General features: G+C 42.4%; 1 protein-coding gene across 1 annotated transcript in view; it reads left to right on the forward strand.

Annotated features, from left to right (window-relative positions):
* The first annotated feature begins 3,005 nt into the window (after positions 1 to 3,005).
* Positions 3,006 to 27,637, forward strand: part of MARCHF3 (membrane associated ring-CH-type finger 3) — a 156,405-nt gene continuing 131,773 nt past the window's right edge. Inside the window, exon 1 of the mRNA XM_019964618.2 lies at positions 3,006 to 3,247. The gene's annotated coding sequence lies outside the window, so the exon portion shown is untranslated. The remainder of the gene's footprint in view (positions 3,248 to 27,637) is intronic.

Raw genomic sequence — 27,637 nt, forward strand, 5'->3', positions numbered from 1 at the left:
ACTGAAGTGACTTAGCAGCAGCAGCAGCGGCATGCCTGATTGATAAGCTCCTGTCAAGTGCCAATTACAACAGAACATGGCATGGAAATATGAATGTAATCTGCTCTGCCCCTTCCAATGCCATCCATCCTATAAGGGAAAACAAGACCAGTTGCTTGTCTATGAATTCATGGATGGGAAGGTCTCTGTGAAACAAACAAACAGAAAAGCTTGGAAATTGGGACATGGAAGTTACTTGTTTAGTTGTAACTTATTTCATGAAAAGACATTTCCTATTTCCTTTTTTCATTATCTAACATAAATACTATATCAAGTGTAGTCAACAGCCAATGTTTGGCTCCTACTACCAAGGTGATTTAAAAAAAAAATAATATTAGCACCTGTGCAAAACCTTCACAGGGTGTTAATATGATAAACACTGGTAGAAAACTTTTTCTCCAGTCATCCAGGAGTTGAAAAAAAAATCCAGGGAGAGACATTTTTCCTGTAGCTCCCATCCTGACCTTAGTATAGACAGACCTAGTATATATTCCATTCACATGGTCTACATCTAATTCCTTGTGGGAAAAGGCCATTCTCCACAGCATGCTAAACAACTGTTGGAACTGGATGGAATGGTCTTCCTTGCCTGTACCAGTCTTTTGGTTCATTAGATGAAAGTGAAAAAGTGAAAATCGCTCAGTCATGTCCTGCTCTTTGTTACCACATGGACTGTAGCCTGCCAGGCTCCTCTGTCCATGAAATTCTCCAGGTCAGTACACTGGAATGGGTAGCCATTCCCTTCTCCAGGGGAATCTTCCCAACCCAAGGATCAAACCCAGGTCTCCTGCACTGCAGGCGGATTCTTTACTGTCTGAGCCACCAGGGAGGAAGGGCTTAAATATGCACAATGTCTGCATGACTAATTTATATTTCAGGGCTTCCCAGGTGGTGCCTAGTGGTAAAGAACCTGCCTGCCAATGCAGGAGACATAGAGACATGGGTTCCATCCCTGGGTTGGGAAGATCCCCTGGAGGAAGAAATGGCAACCCACTCCAGAATTTTTGCCTGGAGAATCCCATGGACAGAGAAGCCTGGCAGGCTACAGTCCACAGGGTTACAAAGAGTCAGAAGTGACTTAGCACAATCAATCTTTCAGGGCCTACTAAGAACTGTCCAGACCCTGATTTTCTTGCCCCCCTGACAGCCTGCTTTCCCCACTGAGATGGGGAGATGAGGTGACACAATTTGAAACTCAGTCCAAGCACATAGCTCCCTTCAGAGTGCAGCCTTCCCTGCTAGAGGGGCCGTTTCACTGTTTTTCAGCCACAGGCCTTTTCCTTCCTTCTTGCCAATGACCCTCATCAGAACCTGCTCTTGAGAGGTGAGCTACTTATGATGCAGGTCCTTATGAGGGTCAATGAAAGTCACTCAGTCCTGTCAGACTCTTTGTGACCCCAAGAACTATAAGTCCATGGAATTCTCCAGGCCAGAATGCTGGAGTGGGTAGCCATTCCCTTCTCCAGGGGATCTTTCCAACCCAGGGATCGAACTCGTATAGGGGGCTAGGGAGCCACTGAAATAACACCTCATGAGGTCTATACTCCCTCATGTGTGATATCCTGAATAGTTAACTATACTGAGAGACTACAACCTTTAGGACTTATGGGATGTGTGGGAGACAACAGTCAGTGATGGAGGTGAGTGTCAGGGTGCCAGGGAGCTTGACTCCCGTCCTGCCATGCAAATCTTCATTTCACTAACATGGGTTGGGTGTCTACCTGTGGAATGCATACAGAGGTCGCTCCCCACGAACAGCTTACAGTCAAGGGCTTGCTAACATTCTAGGCCTCAGACTGGAAAGCAGCACCCAGCTCTGCTTTGTGACTCTTGACACCCCCAGCTCTGCAAAGACTTAAAACCTGGCTGAAGAGCTGATCCGCCGAGAAAATGAGCAACAGTGACCTGGCTGTCCAGGGAGGACAGAGCCCACAAAGCCTTCCTTCGAGGCCACTCAGCCACGGATTGACCCAGCGAGCTCAGAATGCCCCCAAGTCCAGGCACTACGAAGGTGTCTAACTAGGACCAGGGACTTCTAAAGGAGAGGGGGCGAGAGTGCGCAGTCTGAGACAGGCGGGGTTCTTTCTGCGGCGTTCCTGCTCGCCAAGATGGGACGCTCCTGGTCCATCCAGCAGACCCTACGGACAGCGGCAGGGGGAGCCACCTCTGCGGAGGTCATCCCGCCAGACAGCCCCACTATCGAGCGCCCCAAGCCTTCCTTTCGCCCCGGGGCCCTGTGCAGGTGCCAGGGAGCCTCGGGAAGGGAGCCTAGGCACCTGTAAAGTCCCTGCTGCCGGTAGTGTGGAGGATCGGGGTGAGGAGGGACGGTGTCGTGAACTCTCGGCGGGGTTGGAGATTTATTTCGGAGATAACATCAGACCTTAGTCAGAACCTTTTCAGAAAACCCGGAGCTCGCAGTTCTCATCCCGGATGTCCACCGGTGGCTCCGTGATCCAGCCCGGGCTTCATCATCTTTGGGCCTCAGTTTCCTCCTGCTGACCCCCTTTGGGAACGCCAAGTTCCGCACCTCCTGCGGGCGCCAGGGGTGGACGGTGTCCATCCAGTCTCGGCCCGCGGGGCGCTCGGGCTTCCTGCTCCACAGCGCGCCGACTCAAGGTGTTTCCAGGCGGCCCCAGGCCCACAAGGGCCCTCCGGGGCCACCACTTCCCTTCCGAGGCGTCGGGGTCCAGCCGCGGCCGCCCCCAAAGCGCCAGCCCGCAGTCTCGGCTCCACACCTTTGCCAATTTCCCCGCCGCGGGCGCGTAGCCCAGCCAGCCCTCAGCTGCGGGCGATTGGACGGCGGCGGCGGGGCGGAGCCAGGCGCTCAGCAACGCCCTCTGCCGCCCCGGGCCCTGACGCAGTTGCGATTGGCTGCAGGCACCACCAGTCACGGTTGGAAGGGCGCCCCGCCCTGCGGGGCTGGCCCCGGGCTGACTCCGCCCCGCCCGCCTCCTGGCCCCGCCTACCTCCGGAGCCGGGTTGCCTCTACGCGGCTGTCCGCCTCATTCTCAGAGCAGGTCCGTGAATTGTCGGCGCGCTCCGGGCAGCTGCTGAGCCGGGGCTACCATCGGGCTTGTCGTGCTCCCTCCGAGGTGCCTTCCGGAGCTAATGTGCCCCGGTCGGCCAGGGCTGTCGCCGGTTCGGGGCAACTTGGGATTCAGGACTCGCAGCAGGGGCGTCGGTTTGCGATCAGGACTCGGCTACGAGGGTGAGTGGCTGCGCGCAAGGAGAGTGGCTCCCCTTGCGTCTTTCGGCGACTGGGGGGCGCGGGGGTGGGGGGTGGGGTACTGGACGCGTCCTGGCGCGCGTCGATCTGTCCGTGCGAGCGTATCGGCTTGTTGGGAGGTCAGGGCTTGGCGGTATTCGCTCCTTGCCAGCACCCCCTACTCCCGAACTTCTTGTTTCAAAGCTTCCCAAATCGGCCCAGGACACGGCTCTGTGTTGGCGAAAACTTGGTGTGTTGTAATTGCCATCATTAGATGGGGTCCGAGGACGCGTCCCCTGGCCCTCTACAGCGGTGACACGCGCGCTAGGGGCTGTCTTCGTGTCCAGTGGCGTGCGAACAGTAGTTCCTAGAAGCTTGAAGATGGGTTCCTGAAAAATTAACACGTGCCGGAGTCGGCGGGAAGAGGTAGCCCTGTGCCTGATGCCAGTGATCATCCGGCTCGGGTGGGTCTTTAGGGGTCAGAGAACTTTAGTACCAGTCAGGTTCTGTAGCAGCGGCTTTGGTGCTTTGCAGTTATTAAAGGGAATTGATAGCTTAGATATAAAACTTTGTAAAGTAATTACTTCCCATTAGCACTTGAATCCACATGCCTCGTGAGGTGCTCGGACCTCTGCATCCTTATACAAAGTGTGCCCGAAGGACTTCTTTAGGGCAGAGGGTAGCTGCTGTCCGTCCCAATGCTGGGAGGCCTCGGGGAATCCAAAAGACTGTGAAAACGACCACCAGGCTGGTCGGTTGGTGTTTGTTTGAGCTCCTGTATGTTTAAGTGATGAAGTTGTGACAGGAACTGACAACAGAGGATTCAAGGTTAAACCTGACACTTCATGTTTGTGACTCAGACTGGGAAAGATTTTTTTTCCCCCCTCTGGTTGATAAGGGGTAAAAGCAGCTGTTTTTGTTTTGTTTTCGAGGGTGGTTACATACATGTAATTTATATTATGTGTGGACTAAATAGAATTGTCTTCTTGTAATTCTTATTTAACATGAATGAGAGAGAGCTTACTGAGAGTACTAGGTAAAGACTTAGGGACAGAATTGGAGGATATTTTGATCCTTGAGAATGTATAAAAACATTGAGATGTATAGCTATCCATGCATATGTAGATGTGCTTATATATGTGTGTATTTATATGTGTGTGTATATAACTGATAAGCAAATGAAAGAGATATGGAGGGGGAAACTGCCTTGAACGTCATCTGATCTGTGGGGTGTATGATGAGTGTGTGTGTAAGCATGTCTGGATCTGCCTAGTCTGTCTGGGTCAGTGTATGTCCATGAACTTTATGAGCATTCAATTCAATACCACTCCAAGCAGATTCCCAGTTCCTGTTTTATAGCCCAGCAGCCGCCAGCCAGCCCATCTGTTAAAACATAGTATGTATACTTCACTGGGAGCTCTAGGGTGGAACATGGGTAGGGGGCAACCCTTAGTAGAAACAACATGCTACAGACAAAGCCTCCTCTCAGGTCCATTTTCATTCACAGTTCAGCCTGAACATGTGATTTTTGGTAAGGGAGAGAAGGAGTGCTTGATTCTTCAGAAATGGCAAACTGTATTTTGTGAAATAATTATAGGCATGGTTTGGAAAGGAGGAGTATATAAGGAGGAAAAAAAAAATCCCTGTAGAAAAGAAATGTAGAGCTTGTCACATAACCATGGATAACCATGCAACACTGGTTTACTGCTTTGCAGTAGCATGTATATCAGAAACTGTTTCCTTTTGCTTCTGAGAGAATGAATTAAAACGGAATTGTTTTGCACCCCACAAAAAAAATCTTAATAGAAGTAAACAGAATGTTACTACAAAGGCTATTTAATCTACTAGCTCTGACTGCCTTAGTAATTCTAATGAAACATATTTTTAAGAATTTATCACTCGAATATAAATTCATATTCAGCCTAATCACTAGGTGCAATGATTCACAATTTATACTTTAAAATAATAATAATTTTAAAAAGGCTTATCACTAAACTTTTGATGACTAAATGGCTATAGGAGGAGTGGAACAGCTTATTAAGTTCCTGCAGCCAAGTGACTGATACTTAAAAAAACTATAAATTCCTTTAATAGCATAATTACTTTTGGTGACAAAATAAAGGCAGTGTTTTTGAGAAGCAGGGTTGATATTTTACCTAATAATTTTTTGCTCGTAATCACATTTTAATAATGGTGCTTATTATACGTGGCTAGAAAATACTGGCATGGTTCTTAAGAACTTATCACAAACATTGTTTTCATTTTTATGGTACTTAAACATTAGGGGGAAAATATCCTAACCCCTAATCCATATATTTCTGATGGACTGTGTAGATATAATAATTCTCCTGTCTTGATATGCGTCACCTGAGTCAACTGGGCTTCTCCTTAAAAATTCAGTTGATGGGCTGTACTTCAGTCTCCAGGGTTAGATTCAGGAATCTGGGGCGGGGCTTAGGAATCTATATCTTTAACAAGCACCCACAAGTTACTCTGATGTCAGGGATCCTCTCACAATATTTTGAGAAACACTGCAAGGGCATTTATAATATAAAAGAACAATTACACTCTGTGAGTTGATTCAATAAATGATTGTTCCAGAATTTCCAGGTGGCATTTATTAGCCTTGTGAAATTTATAGGTAAATTTATAGGTAAACTCTTGTGTCCTAAACAATGGTACCCTTTGTCCTCTGTTCAGAAGTGTCTGGGGACTCCTTAGGAATCCCTGCTCCAGGTTAGCCCCAATTCTAAGGAAGTCTGTCTTGGGAAGCAAGGTAGTTTGAGACCTCACCCCAGCTGGATCTCTTCCCTCCTCCAGGTCCAGTGGGTTCCTGGGGTGCTCTGGGGTAACCTTACAAGTCCGAACTCACATTGTTGGGCTTTTCTCCCTGGAGGGTACAAGACTTTCAGTTCTTGAGAGCCACCTTTAACTCACTCCAAGCTTGGGAGCTACAACCTCAGTGGGGCTAGAGCAGACTTGTCTGAGGTCAGGGATCTCCTTAGGAAGCTGTAGTTGGTCTGCCTGTTGATCAGGAGAGTGTCCCAGGCCACAACCCAGAGGCTCAGGGAGTCTCAGTTTCAGAAAATCATCTTAAGTATTTTGAGGTATCCAATTAATCAGGTACACAGGTTTTCTTAGATCACAGGGAGAAGGGTTGAGAACTGACTGCCACCTCTCCTTTCAAATCAGTGTGCGGACCTCCCTGGTGGCCCAGTGGTAAAGAATATGTCCTGCAATGCAAGGGTGTGTGCATGCTGAGTCCAACTCTTTGTGACCCTATGGACTGTAGCCTGCCATCCTCCTCTGTCCATGGAATTCTCCAGGCAAGAATACTGGATTGGGTTGCCATTTCCTTCTCCGGGGGATCTTCCCAACCCAGGGATCGAACCTACGTCTCTTAAGTATTCTGCATGGACAGGGGGGTTCTTTACCACTAGCACAACCCGGGAAGCCTGCAGGCAAGGGATGCAAGTTCAGTCCTGGTTGGGGAACTAAGATTCCAAATGCCATGGAGCATGAAGCCTGTGGGCCACAACTGCTGAAGCCCATGCACTCTGTACACTGCAGTGAAAGACACCACATGATTCAACAAAGATCCTGCATGTTGCAACTAAGACCCGACAGAGCCATATAAATAAATAAATCAGTTAACTTTTAAAAAAGCAGCTGTTAAAAAAAATCAGTGTGATTTTGATATATTAATCATATCAATTAGCTTTTTTATATGTAGTTTGATACATTCAGATTCTGTTCTTCCCTTTCAGACTGGCATAGTTCTCAGTGTTTAACACTCCTAGGTAAAGTTTAAAAGAGAAAGGATCTGTCGGAAGTTGCTGCCCTTCCCTCTTCCTACCTTCCAAGTACCTAATAACCAGGTGACTTCTCTGAAGTCAGATGTGCCCAGAATATTTACTTCACTGCTAACAAAAGGACCTGTATGGGCTAGAACACTGAACTTGGATTCTTCCAGGCCACTGGGTCGTTACCGGTACTTTTATGGAGCAATTTATGTTCTGAGGAACACTTGGCAGGCATGTTTATAGGTTGCTTATCTTAACAATCCTTTGCGTGCAAAGATTTTTTCTCACTTTGTTACAGATGAGCAAACAGCAGCCACAAAAGAATAATAATACAGTCATCCATCAGTATCCTCATGAGATTGGTTCCAGGACTCCCACCCCTGCAGATACCAAAATCTGAGGATGCTCAAGCCCCTTATGTAAAGTGGCATAGTTCAGTCGGCATTCCTTATCCACAGGTTCCTCATCCCCAGATACCAAGAGCCAACCTTATTTATATTTTTTTCTTTCACATCCAAAGATGACACCAATAACTGAGAAGTTGATCTTGTATTGGAATTGTTTTTATGTAACTTTGTGATGAGATGATAGAATCATGCTTAGTCATTCATATCATCTAAGTTTTTTTTTTTCCACCTTTTCAAATTTTTTATATTGCATGTGACCTTGGAACAATTTTCTTTCTAAAGCTAACCAGCCACCCCCCATACATTAATATGATAATAATTCAATGATCCTGACCTTAACCATCTAGGTTTGACCCAGAATGGCAAATAATTTGCAAAAGGTCACAGAATCCAAATGCAGCAAAGCCTATATGTAGAATTTGGGAGACTTAATATTTTAGAACTGTACTATTTTAGAACAGTATGTTGCCTATTGAGTCATGTTGTATGGCTAATAATGTTAAGCTGGCAAAAAGAATTTGCCCAGCTTCTGTGTGATTGGATGGACCTAGAAAATGTCCAAAGTCTAAGGTATAATCACAGCCCCTGATTCTACAATGGTACTGATTTATGCCTAGTTAAAAAAACTACAGTAGACTGCTACTTTTCTTGAAACTAGCCAGAGGTCATGGCAAGGTTCTAAGCAACAATTCTCACAATTTTTTTTTTTTGGGGGGGGTGCCCATGACACACTTTTGGCAAAATTTTTTGGCAAAAAAAATTTGACAAATTCAAGTTTTTGACTTTTCTTTCCATATCCTTATTCCCATGGTGAAATCTATATATAAAAAATTTACTTTTCAAATCAATCTGCCTTTTTAACATCTCCTAATACTTAAACCTTCGCCATTTTGACTTTTTCTCCTCCATAATGCCCCCTTAAGTTCCTACCTTCGCTTTGGTTTTTGGATTCAGTAATATCTTCTAATAATAGAATGGTCATTGAACTATGGAAGTTCTACTCTAGCTTTAACTTTGTGGATTAACTATAACAATATTAAGAAAAAAGAAAAACTAAGAAGGATAATATGAAAGTCATGTTATTACGAGTATCTTATTAAATATTCCCAGCATATAGTTTCCATGGGAAATTTAAGATCCAGATGAATAAAGTGACAGATTCACTCATCTGTGTCCTTGCGTATACTCTTGTGATACACGCTGAGAAATACAACTGAATACAATATCCTGGGTTAGAGAAGAAAAACAAAAGTTAAGCCCTGAGAAAAGAATTGGCAAAAAAGTGAAGGGTCACAGTTGGGATGGGATGGAAAGAGGGGTGGGAAAGAAATACCTCCAGTAAAATGCCAGAAAGGGTGGTAAGAAATTTATAGAGGTGCTGATGGTTTGGGGTTTCTTGGGGGCATTGATTCTGTTTTGTATTGTCTTCACAACCCACTAGCCCTGCTTGCTTTAAATAATTTATTGTAGCAGCAAGCCTTCCCATGGTTAGTTTCCTTTCTTTTTTATAATGTTTTCCTTCTCATCTCTGAGTCTAATCAGAGGCATTTATGATAGTGTGGCTGTTCTAGAATACTTTGGAAAATCCATGATCAATATCCCTACATTATAAACCCAAGGCTGTTCTGTTTTATTTTACAGTGTTTTCTTCCCTGCTATATTAACTCAGGATCTATGTTTTAAACAGTATTTTATTAATCTTTGCACAATGAGACTTCTGGGCTTGTTCTTCTTGGCTGGAACTATTTTTTGAGTAATCTATCATCCAACCACCATTGATCTAATGATGTATTTATTGCTCACTATTGCAGCACTGGCAAGCAACCCAGTATGATTCTAAAAATTTGATTAAAAAGAAATCAAGTTTTTGCAAGGCGTAGCCATACAATTATGTTAGCAGATGCCAAGTATATTTTATGCTAAAATATACACACATATTTCAAGTGAACAAAATGTGATCTTTTCAAAAGCTTTTAAAACTTTTTGCTATGAAATAAGTATAATGAGAAGACGTCTTGTAATTAGAAAAATTACAAGTGCACCCCTCACCTCAGCCAAAGATAAGGTATAATAATTTTCAGATTATACCCATAGACACTAACCTGGATAGGTTTATCTTTTTGATCGACAATAATAAAAACAATGGTGATAAGAACTATCTCCTAGTCCTTGAACAATCTTCCAGGCAGTCCTTCACAAACCAAATGAACAGAAACGAATTGGCAAGTAGTAACTGAATGTCTATCACAGGTAGCACCTTTTCTCAGCTTAGCCAACTCAAAATGCAGTTCAAGTATAAGCACCTTTGGGAACCTTTTCTGTGTTCCTCTTTGGCCTGGTTGTATACAACCAGCAGAGTCCTTGCCTGCTGTAATCCCTCCCTCCAGACTGTGAGCCTCTTAAGGGCAAGGACCACACCTGACATCTTCTAGCTTCTCAAGAGATGGTGTACAAGAACTAGTTGCTAGGTGCACTAGAGACTATAAAGAATTATAGATGAACACTGCAAGGCCTTAAAAGGACATGCATAGGATATTTGCCCAAAGTCTGCATGACAGTAATAACTGAATCATAGTCCCAAACTTTCTGCTGTAGCCCAGTCTTAGAAATTCATAAAACTGTCATCCATGCCTGCCCATTGCACCCTCAGGGTCTCTCTGCTCCATCCCTGCCTTGTCGCCTTCTCTTACCATCTCCGTGTTGTGTCTTTAAGAATGTCTCCAACTCCCCACTGCCCCAATCAGGCCATCTCCCCTGGTTCCTTTGATGTTCCCATACCCGTTGGCATATCTTGACAAAGCAGCTGACTCATGGGTCCCACTTTGAGACTTGGAACAGCCTCAAGCTTGATCGTTTGAAGTCTCAGGTGGCTTGGCCTCTTTTGCCATCCAATGCAGGTGACTACCTAGGTTTGGCCATAGGAGGTTTAGGGGCCTTGCAGGAGCTAGATGGTGCTGTGCCTAGAGGCTGCTAGTATCCTAAGCCCAGCATAATGGGGGAGCTTAGCATTTAAGTTTGTTTTTTTTTAATTCCAGCAGATTTTTATTTCCGAGATTAACTTGCATAATATTTTTCATTGATAAATCACCCTTTGTTCAGGAAGCATTGTCCTTACATAGTCAGGTTTATGACCCAGTCTGAGGGCTTAGATAAATACCAGCTCTCACCTCAGAGCTGGGTTACTGAGGTGGTGTACATACTATGGGTCCAGGCAGTTTATGGATCAGCTAAGTTAAGCATAACTCCCTGAGGTCAGGGCCATTAGGATAACCCTTTTATGTTAGATCTTAACGGGCTTTAAATGACTGCAAGAGATCAAGGACCCCTATTTTCCATCTCATCTGGGAGCTTAAGCCTCTCTTAATATAGGTGCTTTCTTCTCATATCTGCCAAGAAAATATCACTAGAAGATTGAGTGATTACATCTAAAAGTTATTTCAATGTTTAAGGCAACAGAGAAGATGAGCCACCCTAGATTAGGTCATGGACTCAACCACTGGTTTCTTTTGGATCTTGTGTCAGGAGCACCCGTCCCTACATACCCTGGGGCTTCTGCTTTCCCCTGGGAGCTGGGGTTTGGGAGGATTTGAGGAAGGCTTGGGTGGAGGGGTGGGGGTTGAGGCAAACCTGAGTGCAACACACAGGGCACAGTCAGTGGAGGTTCTCCCTGTTGTCAGGGCTTTGGCATTTTCTCAAGTCTGCTTCTGAGCATCCCTAAGAGCCAATCCTCTTCCTCTTACACTTTGTGAGTGTGTTACCCAACAGAGGCTCTCACACTCCACAAGTTTTTATCCTTAACCTTCTAAGTTTTCCTAATGTCAACTTTCTCTCCTGTAGCCCCACCCTGCAATAATGTTTTTCTTTCTTTAATATTCTCTTTCCCTTCTGTTCAGGTAAGAACTCTACGTTATGAACGTTCTTTTAATCAGTGTTACTATTCATCTTTTCCCTGCAGGAGTAACTGCATTTTTGACCATTTTCAAAGGAATTTCCTAGAGCATTCTGGTGTGTGTGTGTGTTTCTGGTGCTAAGAAAAAGATCACAATAGTGCAGCTCCTCCTCCCTGGGATATTATAGCCTTCCGCAGTGCAAAAGTAATTAGCCTCACAAAACCTCACTTTTCACCAGCTTAACCCATGCTTGCCAGTGACACCCTCCCTCACCTGCCTAATCATTCTTACCACCTCCTGCTCACTTTTTCTATCATTAAGAAACAAGATCACACATCTCTATTAACACTAGACATATTCATTACAACCAAAGAGATGAAGCTTTCCACAAAAGCCAAACCTGACATACTCAGAATAGGGAAAAGAGGGGTAGGGTCACCCTGATTTCTTTAAAAGCAAGGCTATGTGAACTGATGCATCTTTTATTAAGTCCTTAATTTGTTGTTGTGACAAACCCTGGCCTGTTTCTTTTTTGAGATGGGTAATTGCCTTATAGCTAATGTCAATAGCTGTCACTTTTTTCTTTCCCTTCAAGATTGTTGCCTGCAAGTTTCAGTTTTGTCGCCTTCATTTATTTAATTTTTATTTTTGGTGTTTCGGGTTGTTTATCGTGACCTACTTAACATGCGTTGTTTCTAACTCTTCAAGATATCTTTCCCCCACTTTCCTGCCCCTGACAATGTCTCACAGCTAAACCTAGTCCTTACGTTGAATGAATTCCCATTTTCGCTGCAGATTAGTCACGAAGACATTAAGTGGGATTCTGATAGTGACCCTTTCGAGAGCTAAGGCACCATTTACTATTCTGTTTTAATTACAATCTTTCAGCAAATTTTCACCAGTTATAATGTTCACCCCATTTTCTAAGTAATGCTTCTCAAATACTATGCAACATTATGAAATCTGTGTGCATTATGCTTTCTGTTCTCCATTATGAGCTAAATTTATAATTCTATAATTTTCTCATAGGAAAAATGCTTATTAGACTGGAATGGTTACTTTGGTTTCAAGCCATACTGCTTTTTTGCTTATTGTGAATCATTGTAGACATTTATGTAATCTTTGTTTCACTTCATTCCCAACCCCCACCAGTACCTCCATTAAGCCCTAATCCCACTGTATCCCTTCCCTACATAGTCAGTTATCATCTGTGCCATTTTTCCAAGATGAATATTTTATTTTATGGGTCTTTAATATTTTCAATTTTAAAATAATCTTGCACAGCTAAAACAAAAACAGGCAGGATCCTATCATGACCATAGCATTTCCTCCTTCCTCTTCAGGAGGGAGGAAACCCCCCCTGCCTACAAATGGCCATACTGCACCTCCTCTCTGGGGTGTTTCTGCCTGTGCCTGGGATCTGTGCTTTGTTGCTGTTCAGTGACTAAGTCACGTCCAGCTCTTTGTGACCCCATGAACTGTGGCACACCAGACTTCCCTGTCCTCCACCATCTCCTGGAGTTTGCTCAGATTCATGTCCATTGAGTTGGTGATGCTATTCCAAACCACCTCATCCTCTGCCACCCGCTTCTCCTTTGGCCTTCAATCTTTCCCAGCATCAGGGTCTTTTCCAGTGAGTCGACTCTCTGTATCAGGTGGCCAAAGTATTGGAGCTTCACCTTCAGCATCAGTCCTTCCAGTGAATATTCAGGGTTGATTTCCTTAAGGATTGACTAGTTTGACCTCCTTGCAGTCTGAGGGACACTCAAGAGTCCTCTCCAGCACCACAATTTGAATTGGGATCTGTGTTCGTCCTGCATGTTCTCTGCTCATATTCTTGTAATTAGATAAGGGTTCACAATCGGCAGCCTTATGGGGGGAAAAAAAGCCAATGAGAGCTGTGCTTTATTTGGGTCTTGGGGAAAAAACAGTTGTCCTAAGCAAGTGGGAGATGAAAGTCAAAGTTTTTGAACGATCGGGAAAGCCAGAGACAGGCCATTTGGTATCAGCTACACATGCCAAAGTACCGTCTTCCTGTGGTGATTTCTAGGGTGTTTTCCCCTTGGGCTTTTTTGGGTGACTATCCCAGTGTTGCATCAAAATTAAAATGCTGTATCAGCTCGTATCCAGGACGGCTGGAGTTCTCTGGGCTGGAGTCAGAAGTCCTAGTTCCATTTGCAGACCTTCCCAGAGCCAAAGGAAGGAGTGATGTTTCCAAATGGAAATGTCCATGTGGAGGTAACATGCTTGGACACCTTCTGCACAAAATGGAATTCCCTAATGCAAACTGACCTACGTGGTAAGGAAGTGTATTATCTCATGAAAGAAGCAGGTCAGGCGGCAGGATTGGTTGACTCAATGACACAAAGACAGTGATACAGGTTTGATTCATCTCTTTCATCTTTCTGCCACTGATGGCCTCAGGGACTGTTTCACCTAAGACTAGTCCTTTTCTTTTGCAGGATGGTGACAGTGGTACTGACATGTCGTTGCAGGCAGGACAATATCTACGGCACAGAAAACTGATCCCCCCTTCCAGGTTCTTCTTTTGGGGAGTATGGAAACCTTACCCAGAAGAATCCAAGAAGACCTGTCTTGTCTTCTCATGGATTACAATAGCATTATATGCCCCATCTCTACATCAGTCACTTGCAAGAGGACAGTATCAGGATTCTGTTAGTAAGAAAGAAGTTGTGTGTGTGGAAATGAGGCGGGCAGTAGATGCTATCAGGCCATTATCACCCACTCCAGTACTCTTGCCTGGAAAATCCCATGGACGGAGGAGCCTGGTAGGCTACAGTCCATGGGGTCGCAAAGAGTCGGAGACGACGGAGCGACTTCAGTTTCACTTTCACTGCACTCAGTGACTTGAAAAATAGCTGTGAAATTCGCCCTTATGACTGCTGTGTAGTTGATAGATACCACTGAACTGCTACACAGTTCTGGATACAAAATGACAAGGCTATAGGTTGACAAGGAGAGAAAAGCCACAATGCAGACTAATTAAGGACAGAACTGAGCCAAGATCAATAATTATTCTGATTAGAACCACAATAAGCCCTAATGAATTTGAATGTACTAATTCATGTCTATTTTTCCTCGATAAGAATATGATCTTTACAGAATAAAAAATATTTATTTTGCTTATTTCTCAATAATTCGGTATTTCTGATATATCATTTTACACTATAGCCCTATTTGGATGGAAAAAAATTTATTTACTTTATTTACATGTCAGAACATTAACAATAATGATAATTACTGATGATTATAACTGGTCATTATTTATTGAGTATCTTTTACAAATTAGGAATTTATTAATAACATCTAAGACACGCCAGCAATTTGCTTATGCCACATAGTGGGCAGGCTTGGTTCGAGACTCAGGTTCATCTGCTCATGTTCCTTCAGCTCTGTGGCTTTCCTTTGCCTTGGAGGACAGTCTCAAGACTCTTGTAGCCTGCAGGGTCCCGCCCTTCTCTATGGTGTCACCACTTACCCTCTTGGCCTCATTCAGTTATCCAACCACAGCAGCTTCCTTGCTGTCTAATAAACCAGTCTCACTCCCACCTCTGACCCTTTGGATCTGCTGTTCCCTCTGCTTGGGTCACATGTCCCTTCACACAGCTACCTCTTTTCCATTCAGGGCTTCTCATCACAGGCACCTCCCAGGGCTCTTCCATCTCATCTGCTTAGGGCACCCACTCAATTCCTTGTTTCTGTCCCATTTTTGTTTCCAGTATGGTTCTTAAACAACCTTAGGTAATTAACCAACTTGTCTACTTGTGTTTGTCTGTTTCCCCCATTAATTAAGTTCCATGACAGCAGAGGTGGTATATGTAAAAAGAATGATCAGGGGAGTAAGTTAATGAAGGAATTAATGTTTAGAAGTCTTAACCTCTAAGAATCCATGGTCAGTCTTTTATCTCCTGCACTAAGAATAAGGTAGGATATTAATCATCAGTGAGCTAGGTACGTGCACCTTAGGTTTTTTTCCTGTAAAATTTGAGAACTAAAAAAGTCTACTTTTCATTCCTTCTCTGAGGGAAAACAAAATATAGATATCATAGTTTTTTGGAGAAAAGATAGATTTACTATTACAATAGTATTACATAAAAATTCAAAAGCTTAATCTAAGAAAGAAATCTTAGTAATACTCGTAACTCTAGTTTTTATGTTGATTTTAGTTTTATAGACTCTCACTCCTTTCATTTTAGGGGATGAAAGCGAAAAGTGTTAGCCTCTTAGTCATGTCTGATTCTTTGTGACCCCATGGACTGTAGCCCACCAGGCTCCTCTGTACATGGGATTTCCCAGGCAAGAATACTGGAATGAGTATGGAAGGAAATGGAAGGAAGTACTGGAAGGAAATGGCTATTTCCTTCTCCAAGGGATCTTCCTGATCCAGGGATCAAACCCTGGTCTCCTGCATTGCAGGTGAACTCTTTACCATCTGAGCCACCAGGGAAGCTCTAGGGCATAAACTCTTAAAAATGAAGGTATACATATAAGGCTAAGTTGTAAATAGGGAGAATAATAATTGCATGATAATTTGGAGTGGCAAATTCACTTAAAATTGTTTTCTCTGCTTACACATAATTTTTCATTTGAACTCATGTAACTACTAAAATGATTTATTCTTAGAACTGTGTTATTAATTATTCCGAGGTAATTATGAAGGTGCAAATTGAAAAACAGCTTTGCCTCACATATTAACTTGGATGGGATTGACAGAAATGAAACAGAGTGCCTTCCTCCGAATTCCCTTTTCTTTGGTTTTCCAGCATCTACATTTGAGCATACCTTTTAATCCAGTTCTTTCAGTTTGTTTTGTTCTGTACCAGAGACAAGTCAAAAGGCAGGTGGGGCGAGGAGAAAAATGTTTTGATGCTGTTCACATTGTACTTCTTCCTTGGTGTGTATCCTGGCAGGGACCCCTTTCTTCCTCACTTTGTAACCTGCGTAGATTTGGGTGTGTGATTGGGTAAGAAACCATCAGGATTCAGGTGACAGTGAGATCAGTAATTAAGGGGCTGGATCAGAGTATCATCATTACTAAAGTTAGACAGGTGCATGGTCTATATACGCTCTTGAGAGCCTGCCTCTGATGGGGCAGTTTTCATATACAGTAGATTGGCCCTTTCATGGCTCAACAAAGGCTTCTTTCTTTCTTTCTAAGCTGTGTGGGTGGGAAACAGCATGTGGTTATAGAAAATGTATAGCAAAAGCAGTAGCAATGAGAAAGAATCCATAATGGGTACACACACATTGCTGGAATATTTCCCAAGGATATGTGGTGGGGGGCAAGGGGAGGGCAGGCAGTGAGGTTTCTTTGGCAGAGGCAAAGTAGAACGTGTGCTTTTCCATGTGTGAACACTGTGCTTTGAAAGGTCCTTTATGATTCACAAAAGCAGCTGCTTTTGAGTTGATATAGCCACAGAGTTTGGGAAATTCACTTTAAAAAGGTGTGCTGCAGACTCCTGACATCTGTTTTGGAGATTTGGTTGAGTGTTGGGAACTTGCTTATTCACAAGTGGCATGGCACATGTATCCCTCATTAAAGTGTTGGATCCTTTGTTCATTTTTTTAGGGTTTGTGGATCAAAGCTGACAAGACAAGACTTAAAATTTTGAACAGTCATTTGCTATGTTACATACACACTTACATAAATTTGCAATGATGGCTTGTTTCTTAATTTATAAAACTATGCATGGCAGTTTTACTTTGCCTAGCAAATCAACTTTCCTGAGTTACTTTCAGACATTTTCTGTTGTATTGTAAGGCTTTCTTGCTCAGTATTTGTAATCTTAATTTGCATTTTTTGGTGTGACTTTTAGTTTTACCTAACAAATTCTATGGCTCTTTTTGTACACTTCTGTTGCATTTCTAGTGTTTCATCATCATTATTAAGTTATTTCCACTTTTCTAAGAATTTCAAACCTAAATAATACCAGCAGTGTTGTTTCTTGTCACTTCCAACAAGAGCCATTTGTGGCCTGTTCTTCAAACAAGTAACTAGGACATACGATTCTTTTACTTTCTGCTCATTAGTTTTCAATTTATTATATACTGACATAATGTGGCATTATTTAAGAATAAGGCAAAAACTTTATTTTTAATGTGTTATAACTATTGTTATTTCCCTAAATGACAAAGCAAAAAAAAAAAGATTACCACTAAATAAGATTAGTGTGGATATCTTGAACTAGAAATCATTTGAAATGTTTCACAGCTACACTTTGTGCTAAATATAAAAATAATTGTGTTTCCCATGTGTGAGCATTAAAAGACCCAGTTGGAAAGTCACATAGTATAGCAAGTAGGTCACTATTGATGGTAGAACATGAGACAGGAAATGTCACAGCTAAGATTAGAGGCCAAGCAGTATGTCTCGCCATGCTCGCCGCATTGTTCATCCTAAGAAGTGGAAGAACTCAACAGGGTATAACTAACTTTAGCCCAATTTAAAAGTATTAACAAGGATAGCCTTTTAATCTGTCATTCCCATTTGTTTCTATATAACTCACTTTCCCAGTTGGGCAAACTAATTGAACTGCTTGGGTTTGCACATGAGCAGACCTCTGAATACCAATTAAAATGGTAGCCTTCACATTTTAGAAGTATAAATGGGAAGCAGTAATCAGCTATGTACAGTTATAGTAAAAGATATGCCTGGTGTTTGAAATTCCTAATAAGGAGTAAGCAGTAAAAATGAATTCTCAAAAAAAAAAAAAAAGAATTCTCTTAAACTCTCATTTATCTTCATTTTTTAATGTAAAGTAGTATATGGATACGGGAGAAAAGTACACTCTTAGGGAATCCAGTTGCTTTTTACTTTTATTTTTGGGGTAATATAAGGAAGACCTGGGCTTCCCTGGTGGCTCAGATGGTAAAGAATCTGCCTGCAGTGCAAGAGACCTGGGTTTGATCCCTGGGTTGGGAAGATCCCCTGGAAAAGGGAATGGCAACTCACTCCAGTATTCTTGCCTGGAGAATTCCATGGATAGAGGAGCCTGGCAGGCTACAATCCATAGGGTCCTAAAGAGTCAGACACTATTGACTGACTAACATTTGTATGAGGAAGGTTTAATATTTATATGCAAGAATTTTCACCACAGAAAGTGCCTAACTTTGCATATATTTGCATATTCTAATTTTAACAAAAGATTAGGGAAAAAAAGCAGTGCTCTGTGGCATCTGCCCCACACCTTGTTGGGAGGGGCCAGACCAAGATGGAGCCTTGGATTATGAGAGAAGCCATCCCCTCATGCTAGACTGAGCAACTGAATACAAGCCCAGAGTGCCGGCACTTATTTGGATGAATAGATGGAGGCATGCCGAGATGACTGAATTTGAATCTGTCTTTAGAGCACTGAGGATTCATTTACTTCCAGCACAGAGTCCTTCACAGAAGTACCTTGGCTCATGGGTTCCATATATTCTGTGTAGATCATTTCACTGCTTGAATCTCAAGGTCTTCCTAGACTCACCTTTTCAAAGGTCATTAATGCAGATTAATACGCTTTGAACTAGGATTATTTCAGGCAGGTTGTATCTTTCAAGAGGTGAGCTGAGTGGTGTGGAGGCTGAATGAAAAAAAGTATCTTAACGGTGTTTTTAGTCTTTATTCCTTCTCAGCTTAAGCACAGAGTCTACATTTTTATTCCTGATCCAGGGGAAGTATGTTGGAAAGGGGTTGGAAGCACAGTCTCACAGATTCCCCTCTGGAATGAAAATTCTGGGAGTGGTTTTCATTTGGCAGGCAGAGGTCTGTTGGCTTCTGATTGAAGCAAACACAAGTGATGTGGCCATGGGGTCTGGTTGCATCACTCTGTGTGCCGGGTTCTTGCCCAAAATGACGTAAGCTGATTGTGAGCAGTAAAGTTAGCTCATCTTCTAGGCCTGTGTTGACAGAGGTTGGTGGGAACATCCTAGAAAATATTTAGGCGTGCCTGAAATAGATTTTTGCTTTGAAAAATCTCTTTTCCAATTTCAAAAATGTATGAATAACTAATAAATATTTAAATCCTTATGTGCCTTGTAGAACTCCTTAACACCTTATGAAATTGGTTATCTAATTTTAGACACTGCTAATTTTAGAGAAAGAATTCCTCTTTGATATCAGTGTAATGACCAGAGGGTCAGGTATACCATTCTACTTTGACCTCAGTCAGAACCCCAAGCCTGCCTGTGACAAGAGGTCAATAAAGAGTAAGTTCCCAGAATCCTTAGTAAACCTTGTAGCCTTCTTCTAGGAAAGGAACAGAAAAATGGATCATTGCTATGGACTCGTTCCAATCTAAATAATTTATGATATTATTCATCTTTCAAGGCCGTTTGCTTGTTTTTCCTTTCTGTAGTGAGAAATACATAAAATTTTCTTGTTGGCAACTTTTAATTGTAATGGTAATACTCATCAGGCTACTGGTTGTCTTTCTGAGTGCTTTCTGTAGCTGTTTCTTTGACGTGTATTTTATTTTGTTTTGTTTTAATGTTTATTTATTTATTTGACTGTGCTGGGTCTTAGTTGCGCATTGGGAACTCTTAATTGTCACATGTGGGATCTAGATCTCCAAGCAGGGAATCAGACCTGGGCCCCCGACGTTGGGAGCACAGAGTCGTAGCCACTAGACCACCAGAGAAGTCCGTTTACCAGTGTTATATGCAAGAGCTCAAATACAATCTGTCTGATCACAAATTTCAAGCAAGGTTATCAGTAGGTTTTGCATTTTAATGCAAGAAGGTCATAAATGGGGGGGAAAGGTTGGGTGGTTGATATTGGTGGGGTGTGGAGGACCTAGTTCCATGGGAAAATACAGAATCCCTTATGCAAACATGTAACAGGAACCCAGTTACAATTTACACATTTAATAACCTCTGTCCCTGCATATAGGAAGTACAATACCAATGCTTATAAACCTGTGTGAAGGAAGTAGCACAAATAAAATCTTCATTTATAAGAGCCATCTTGTCACTTTATAAAAGGCCTACTGAAAAGAGTTTATATAATTTTAACTGAGATACAAATAACCCTTTATATTATCTTAGGCTTTCTGATAATAGATAATGTTGGTGGAATCTCTAAAACACAGAAAACAGCCTAGATTGGATTATTTTTCTTCTTGTCTTTTTGTCAACAAAATTTTCTTTGCAAAGAAAGAAAGACTGAACATCACCTGTAGTCTCTACACCATCCTGTCCTCAAATACAGACATAGCCAATCAAGGTTACCTTCATAAGTGTGACTTATCCTTAGTTTTTCTGAAGAACTTTCTTGTTGTGAGAGTGGCTAACGTCTGAAAGGAATTAGAGGCTTTGGAATCTCCTTCTTGGGAGTTCTCAAACAACACAAGAGAAGCTAAAAGGAAAGTTGACTAGACAAAGTTCCAAAGTTCCAAAGATCATCTTTTGGTCCTGTCTTTATTTTAAAACCTACCTATGTTCTTGTAAGTTAGTGCCTTAAGAGATTTTACTTAAGAATAACCAGATCTTGGCACCATACAAATAATTTCTTCTGGATGTTTATGTCTGTCCTTCCAGACTCTTGAAACAGGCTCTGGTCTCTGAACTGGGTTGTCTGGCACCCTGCCCAGTGGATGACTCTTACTGCTGGCTGCAAAGAACACACTGGAGTTCCGGAACTCCTACCCCTCAGCGGGGCAAATGTAGAAAACAAAAATAACCCAGGTGCTAAAAGATTCTAAATTTAGAAGACTTTTCCCTTCCACATAATAGAGTACAATGTGTTTCTTCTTCCCACACAGCCTGGAGCTGTCCAGAACAACCATGAAAACATATGACCCCCACATCCCATCCCTCCCACTTGCAGCTGTCCAGGCTTGCAAGTGAAATTTGTGTGTGCTGAATTATTTTGCTTGGAGACGCATCACAATCACCTGTTTTAATGTTTGTGGAGGCTGAAAACTGCCAGTTCATTTGAGGGGTATGTGAGTGTAGTCTAATCGGGAGACAGAGACTGGCCAACCTTACCTGGTTCTTCTGGATGAATTCGAGAAGGCTCTCTTCCAGGTGACAGAAGGTGACTCAGCCAGGTAACCCATCTTCATTCCTCACTCAGTAGACTTGTACATGGTGGGTTTTTCCAGAGCTACCAAGAAACATAAGTTTGGGGGTTATCTAGGAGTTGTTTGAGCAGTCAAATAATGAGAATACCTTTCTAGCAGAACATCCATTAATTTTTAATTTTTAAGTTGGGAGTGGCACTGGAGATTGTCTAGATCAGGGTTTAGAAAGTGAAATTTCCATGATAAACCAATGGAGCATGGGAAAGAAAATACTAGAACTCCTATTCACCTTTTTATATCCCAAAAATAAGTAAAATTAAGTTTTACTACTGTATATAAATTTATATTTTCACCCTCCCCTGTTGTTCAAATCAGGAGACCCTATATTCTGAGGGAGGAGTAAGTTTCCCTCAACATATAAGTGTTGTCTGGCCCCTCACTTGTCTATAGTATGTTGCATTGTATTGGTATGTGTCCAGTTAATTTGCAGAATATTCTTAGTTTCAATTAAACTACCTTTCAACAATAACAACCCGCCCCCCACCATCGCCAAAAAAAAGGCGGATAGCTTAAAAAGATTCTGACAAAGTGTGAATTAAAGATATCACTAATTGTGAAAGTAAACACAGGGGAACAATATGAAGATGGAGGAGCTGACACTTCATTCCTGGACACGCTCTTTGATAGCTGCATTGTAAGTTAAAAACAGTAATGGTATGATCCATTCTGATCAGAAACCAGCCCTCAGATTTCAAAACAAATAACTGAAATACGGACTTATAACTACTATCATTAAGAATGAACACTTTCCTGATGAGAAATGAAGGTACCATGATTAGAAAAACATGGAGGATAACCTTTGCAACTTTTTTAAACCAATGTTTAAATTCACCTACTAATCTTTATGAAATTTCATAAAACTAAATGGTGGTTTGAACTTCTCTCGACAAGTCTTTTACTTGTACCCAAAGGTAGAAAAGCAACATATCTTTAGGAAACACTGGTTCTTCCTCTTAATACAAGACCAGATAAGATATGTTGAAAACAATCAGATGAATTTCCTTTTCAGAAAATACTGCTGAAAGTATTAGTGAAGATATTGCTGAAGAAGCAAATACTGTATTAGAACACGTTATGGGTAGCAAAAGACTTGTTCTACATTGGTAAGATGTTAGATCTAACCTGTTGTATTTGTTCATTTCTCTTTAACTGATGACATATATATACTAAGTGCCTCTATTGGGTGAGCCACCACTGCTAAGTCGCTTCAGTCGTGTCCGACTCTGTGCGACCCCATAGATGGCAGCCCACCAGGCTCCCCCATCCCTGGGATTCTCCAGGCAAGAACACTGGAGTGGGTTGCCATTTCCTTTTCCAATACATGAAAGTGAAAAGTGAAAGTGAAGTCGCTCAGTCGTGTCCAACTCTTAGCGACCCCATGGACTGCAGCCCACCAGGCTCCTCTGTCCATGGGATTTTCCAGGCAAGAGAACTGGAGTGGGGTGCCATCGCCTTCTCCATTGCCACCACTATATGAGCTTTATTCATAATCTTAATGAAAATGTTTTATGGAAAAAACTGAGTAGCATATCCTCTTAAGCAGCAGCTGTTGCTTAGAGAAGGATGGCAGGGTAAGGTTACAAGAGATAAATTCATTCACTGCATCATTCATAAGTAAGCAGCCAAGTTGTTGAGGCCAGAGGAACACAGAATGCTGCAGGATGCTACTTTGTAGTTAACTTTATAAAAATAAAAAGCCTTAATATACAGATAGCGGAAGCTGTACAATATTTTGTACAAGGTTAAGAAGCGGCCATGAAAGTTCTGTACCTCACAGAGGTTTGCCGGTTATCTTGTGTTGTTGTCAAACTTACAGATAAGTTATATTCACTTTTCTTTTATAAAAAGGAAATGGCTTTGTACTTTGTAACCACTTCTGTGATAATAGGCAACTTGGACAGTATGCTACCTACAGTCATGAAAAAACAGTTAATTTGTCCTTTCAAAATAAAGGTGTCATTTTAAGACTAAGTAAGAAAAATAGCTGAATTTGAAAGAAACTCTTATAGAGAGAACATTGTGAAAACAGTGTTTGGAAGTGTTTGAAAACAGTGTTTGGAAGTGTTTATGTTGTTATGTGATTTTATTGCTTAAAATTATGACAGCCATTAAAACCCATCTTTGTAAAATAAATTGAAGTTAAAACTAGACCTTCAAAGTATCACAGATAATAAAATCTAGATTTTTAAACACAAAGTATATTCAGTCATACTGCCCTTGACAAAATGATGATTGTTTAGTAAGATGAAAAAAGTTTTTACTCTTAGATATAAAGAAAATATTCTTTATTTCATATTTACCTTGTACATTTGTCATTTTGATGTTTGTTTTATAATGTACCTAATACAATACATGTGTGCATACCTAATACATGAGCATGGTGTGCGTGTTCAAAGGCTTTTTAGTGTTGGAATTCAGGATTCAGTAATTTTGGAAACTATTGCTAGGCTAAAGATTTGTAAAACTTTTGGGGGCAATAACAGTCACAGTCTTTGAAACAATAAAAGATATGCACCCTCTTCTCAGAAATATTATACACATATTCTGCCAAATAAAATTTTGCCCAGAATCTTAGGGCAGTCACATGCCTACTGATGGTTATTGTCATGGACTCCATTCGATCCCCAGGATGAGGACATGAATGACCTATGGAGTTATGCAGCTTACCCACAGTCATCCAGGGACATGATCTGGTCTTTCAACCGAGACTTCCTGAGCATATGTCATTGTAGGTTTTGTCTGCTGAGGATGCAGACATGGGGATGGAACTCTAGTTGGGCTCCCAAGAAATTCACAAGCTCCCTGGCAAATCCAACGTGCAACAAATAATCACGATACAATTGATGTCTAGGAGAAACTTGTTTGCTGCTAAGTCACTTCAGTCGTGTCCGACTCTGTGCGACCCCATAGACGGCAGCCCACCAGGCTCCCCCGTCCCTGGGATTCTCCAGGCAAGAACACTGGAGTGGGTTGCCATTTCCTTCTCCAATGCATGAAAGTGAAAGTGAAGTCGCTCAGTCGTGTCCGACTCTTAGCGACCCCATGGACTGTGGCCCACCAGGCTCCTCCATCCGTGGGGTTTTCCAGGCTAGAGTACTGGAGTGGGGTACCGTTGCCTTCTCCGAGAAACTTGTTTATTTGGCCTTAAATAACACTAACTGAGGGCGTTGTGTTACACTCCATAGGAAATGCAGAGATGGGCAAGACAACCCTTGTAGAAAATCAGGTCCCAATTACTTGCTCAGCTTCCAGGGCTTTTTCTAATACACCTTTTATATTGCTCAACCCAGTGATGCTACTCATTGGGGTTTTGCAGCTTCGTGCACTAAATGACGATGTACAAGTAGAGAGGTGAGGCAGCGAGGTCATGTTCTTCCTATTTCTAAGCAACCAAGAGCTCTCTTTTCGAGCTTATGTGCACTAAAATGCATGCCTTTGTGCAATAGAGAAATGAACTCTTAAATAAATTGGAAAATGGAAGAAAACAGGGAGTAATAAATGAGGTATGGAATTTTATAAGCTTCATGATCTCCTTCCCCAAAGGCCGGAATCTATGTAATAAGGTAGTAGAACAAATTCCTGCCGAGTCTGAATTTATTCCTATAAAAAAGGGAATGATAGGAATAAAGTAAGTGTAAATTTTTTTTTCTGCCTAGGTCATTAGTTAGTATATTCTTGAAGGTGATATAGAGTTTTTTCCTACAAATGTTGTGCTCTGTGTAGGGACTAAAAATAAGCAGAGCAGCGCAGGGAAATCGGCAAGCATTATTGATCGCTGTCAGAGCCATTTCCACTTTAATGTTTGCAAAAGGCACAACCTGGTGTTGCAAACCTATTTATAGGGAGCAGTTTGTTCATTGGTCTATATGGGTGATAAAAACAAGGTGAACTGTCAGGTAAATTTTGGTTTATATTAGGAAATAGAGCTAGAAGGGATCTCCTTCAGAATTAGTGAAGAGGGCTCCTCCCCTGTGTTCCTGTAGAGCAAAGGAAAGACCTGTGGAGTCTGGCATCTGGGGCTCCCAACCTGAGTGCTACCTCTGGTTGGACTTTGCTCCATTGGCTGCACCCAGCCTCTCTCAGCTGCAGCCTGCCACCTCCCGTCCTGGGAGCAGGGGCTAAAAACAAAGAGGGTGCCTCCCAGACCCCTCCTGCCCTTCAGTCCTTCTAGCAAGCCCTATTCCCCATTGGTGTATGTGCTTGTGTGCACATGTGTATGTACATGCGTGTGTGCATACCTGTGTATGAATGGAATGTTTTGTGGGATCTTCTTTTGACATTTGGTTCTCCATTCATTTTTTGGTGAATTTTTGTAATTTTTTTTCTTTCCACTCATTTCTTACCAGAGTCATTTAGTCCTCAAATACTCCTGAAACCCTTATTTTTCTAATTTTCTTCCCACCCTACTCACCAGTGAAGAAGGTAATGGCACCCCACTCCAGTACTCTTGCCTGGCGAATCCCATGGACGGAGGAGCCTGGTGGGCCGCAGTCCATGGGGTCGCTAGGAGTCTGACACGACTGAGCGACTTCACTTTCACTCTTCACTTTCATGCATTGGAGAAGGAAATGGCAACCTACTCCAGTGTTCTTGCCTGGAGAATCCCAGGGACGGGGGAGCCTGGTGGGCTGCCATCTATGGGGTTGCACAGAGTCGGACACGACTGAAGCAACTTAGCAGCAGCTACTCACCAGGCTTCCACCCTTGGGCTTCTTCTTTTTTTCTTTTACAAGTGTCAGTTCAATTCAATAAGCGTTAAGCGAGTGCTGGTCACAGCTTCAAGATTTGAGGCTAAAGAGACAAGGTAGAATCTTTGTCCTCAAGCTGCTCAGTCCGGGGGACTTGTGGTCTGTGCTCTGTCTTCTTCTCTCTACTCTAGTTATTGATCGCTCCCTCTAGGCAGAGTTTCTTGCCAGCGTACTCTACTGTAGTAATAGCTAAGCGTTGGTTCAGTAGAAATGAATTCTATCTTAAACCCCCAGTGACATCTGATTTGTGAAAAGAACTGCTTGTAGCAGGCTCACCCACTTTGAAATGTCATTTAAGAAGGGCTTGAATTCTGTGTGTTAAAAATGCCAAAGGGATGCTAATGAGCCTGACCACCTTCTACCCCTCTGCAGTGATGTTATTTCACTTGAGGGCATGGCTGTCCAGGCTCTGGGAAATGGCCTGTTGACTGTTTTCACTCTGCTGTAGTGGTTTTGGTGCTAGCACAGCACTGGAATGCTAAAATAACTAACCATTTTTAAAATGGTACCAAAAACAGACAAGCAAACCAACTCTGATGCTGGGAAAGATTGAAGACAGGAGGAGAAGGGGACGACAAAGAATGAGATGGTTGGACGGCATCATTGACTCAATGGACATGAGTTTGAGCAAACTCTGGGAGATTGTGAAGAACAGGGAAGCCTGGTGTGCTGAAGTCCATGGGGTGGCAAAGAGTCAGACACGACTGAGTGAAAGACCAACTCTGACTATGCATGGTAACAGTTCACTTCAGTTTGGGGCTGGTAAAATTGCTTTCCATCATCTCTGTGTCCATCTCTTCCCTTTAGATCTTTTCTAAGTTCCTCTGTTCATCCAAATACAACATCAGTTTATTTTCAATGAAAAAGGCACCAAGAATAGGGACAGGCAGTTCATCTTCCAGAGTCACAAAACTATGCCAGTTGTATGTAGGCCAGACTTCAAACAAGCAATAGGGACAGAACTTGAAAACTAACAAACATCTTAAATATAACCCTCATCTCTATTCCTCAGTCTTTCTGATAATCACCAGACAAACGGTTATCAGGGCTGAGATAATGTGAGCTCTTTACCCTTCAGGGCCTTGCTGTGTGGATGGAATTCTTAACTGGTTTCATCACTCGTGACAGGGTTAATATCTTTCTTGTGGCTGGGTATTGTTGGTTTCCCAGATTCATTCTTGAAATCCTTTTGCACCATGTCACTCCTCAGTAAGTCTACTCAATTCATCCTTTGTCTTTCTCTGTTTCTCATGCCATACCCTCTGGAATATGTCACTATGCGTGGTGTCCATTCTGTCATGGCTCTGAGTGGCATGCCTCCAAATGATTACAGCTGTCTTCCTAGAACCGTATATAGAGTAATTCATTCTTGCCTCTTTCAAAGAGCAGTGATGCTTTGAAGCCACTGGCATTGCCAACTCCAAATTATTCCTCATTTTCCTTCATGTTATATCACTGCC

The sequence above is a fragment of the Bos indicus genome, chromosome 7 (assembly GCF_029378745.1).
Source record: "Bos indicus isolate NIAB-ARS_2022 breed Sahiwal x Tharparkar chromosome 7, NIAB-ARS_B.indTharparkar_mat_pri_1.0, whole genome shotgun sequence".
NCBI classification, from domain to species: Eukaryota; Metazoa; Chordata; class Mammalia; order Artiodactyla; family Bovidae; genus Bos; species Bos indicus.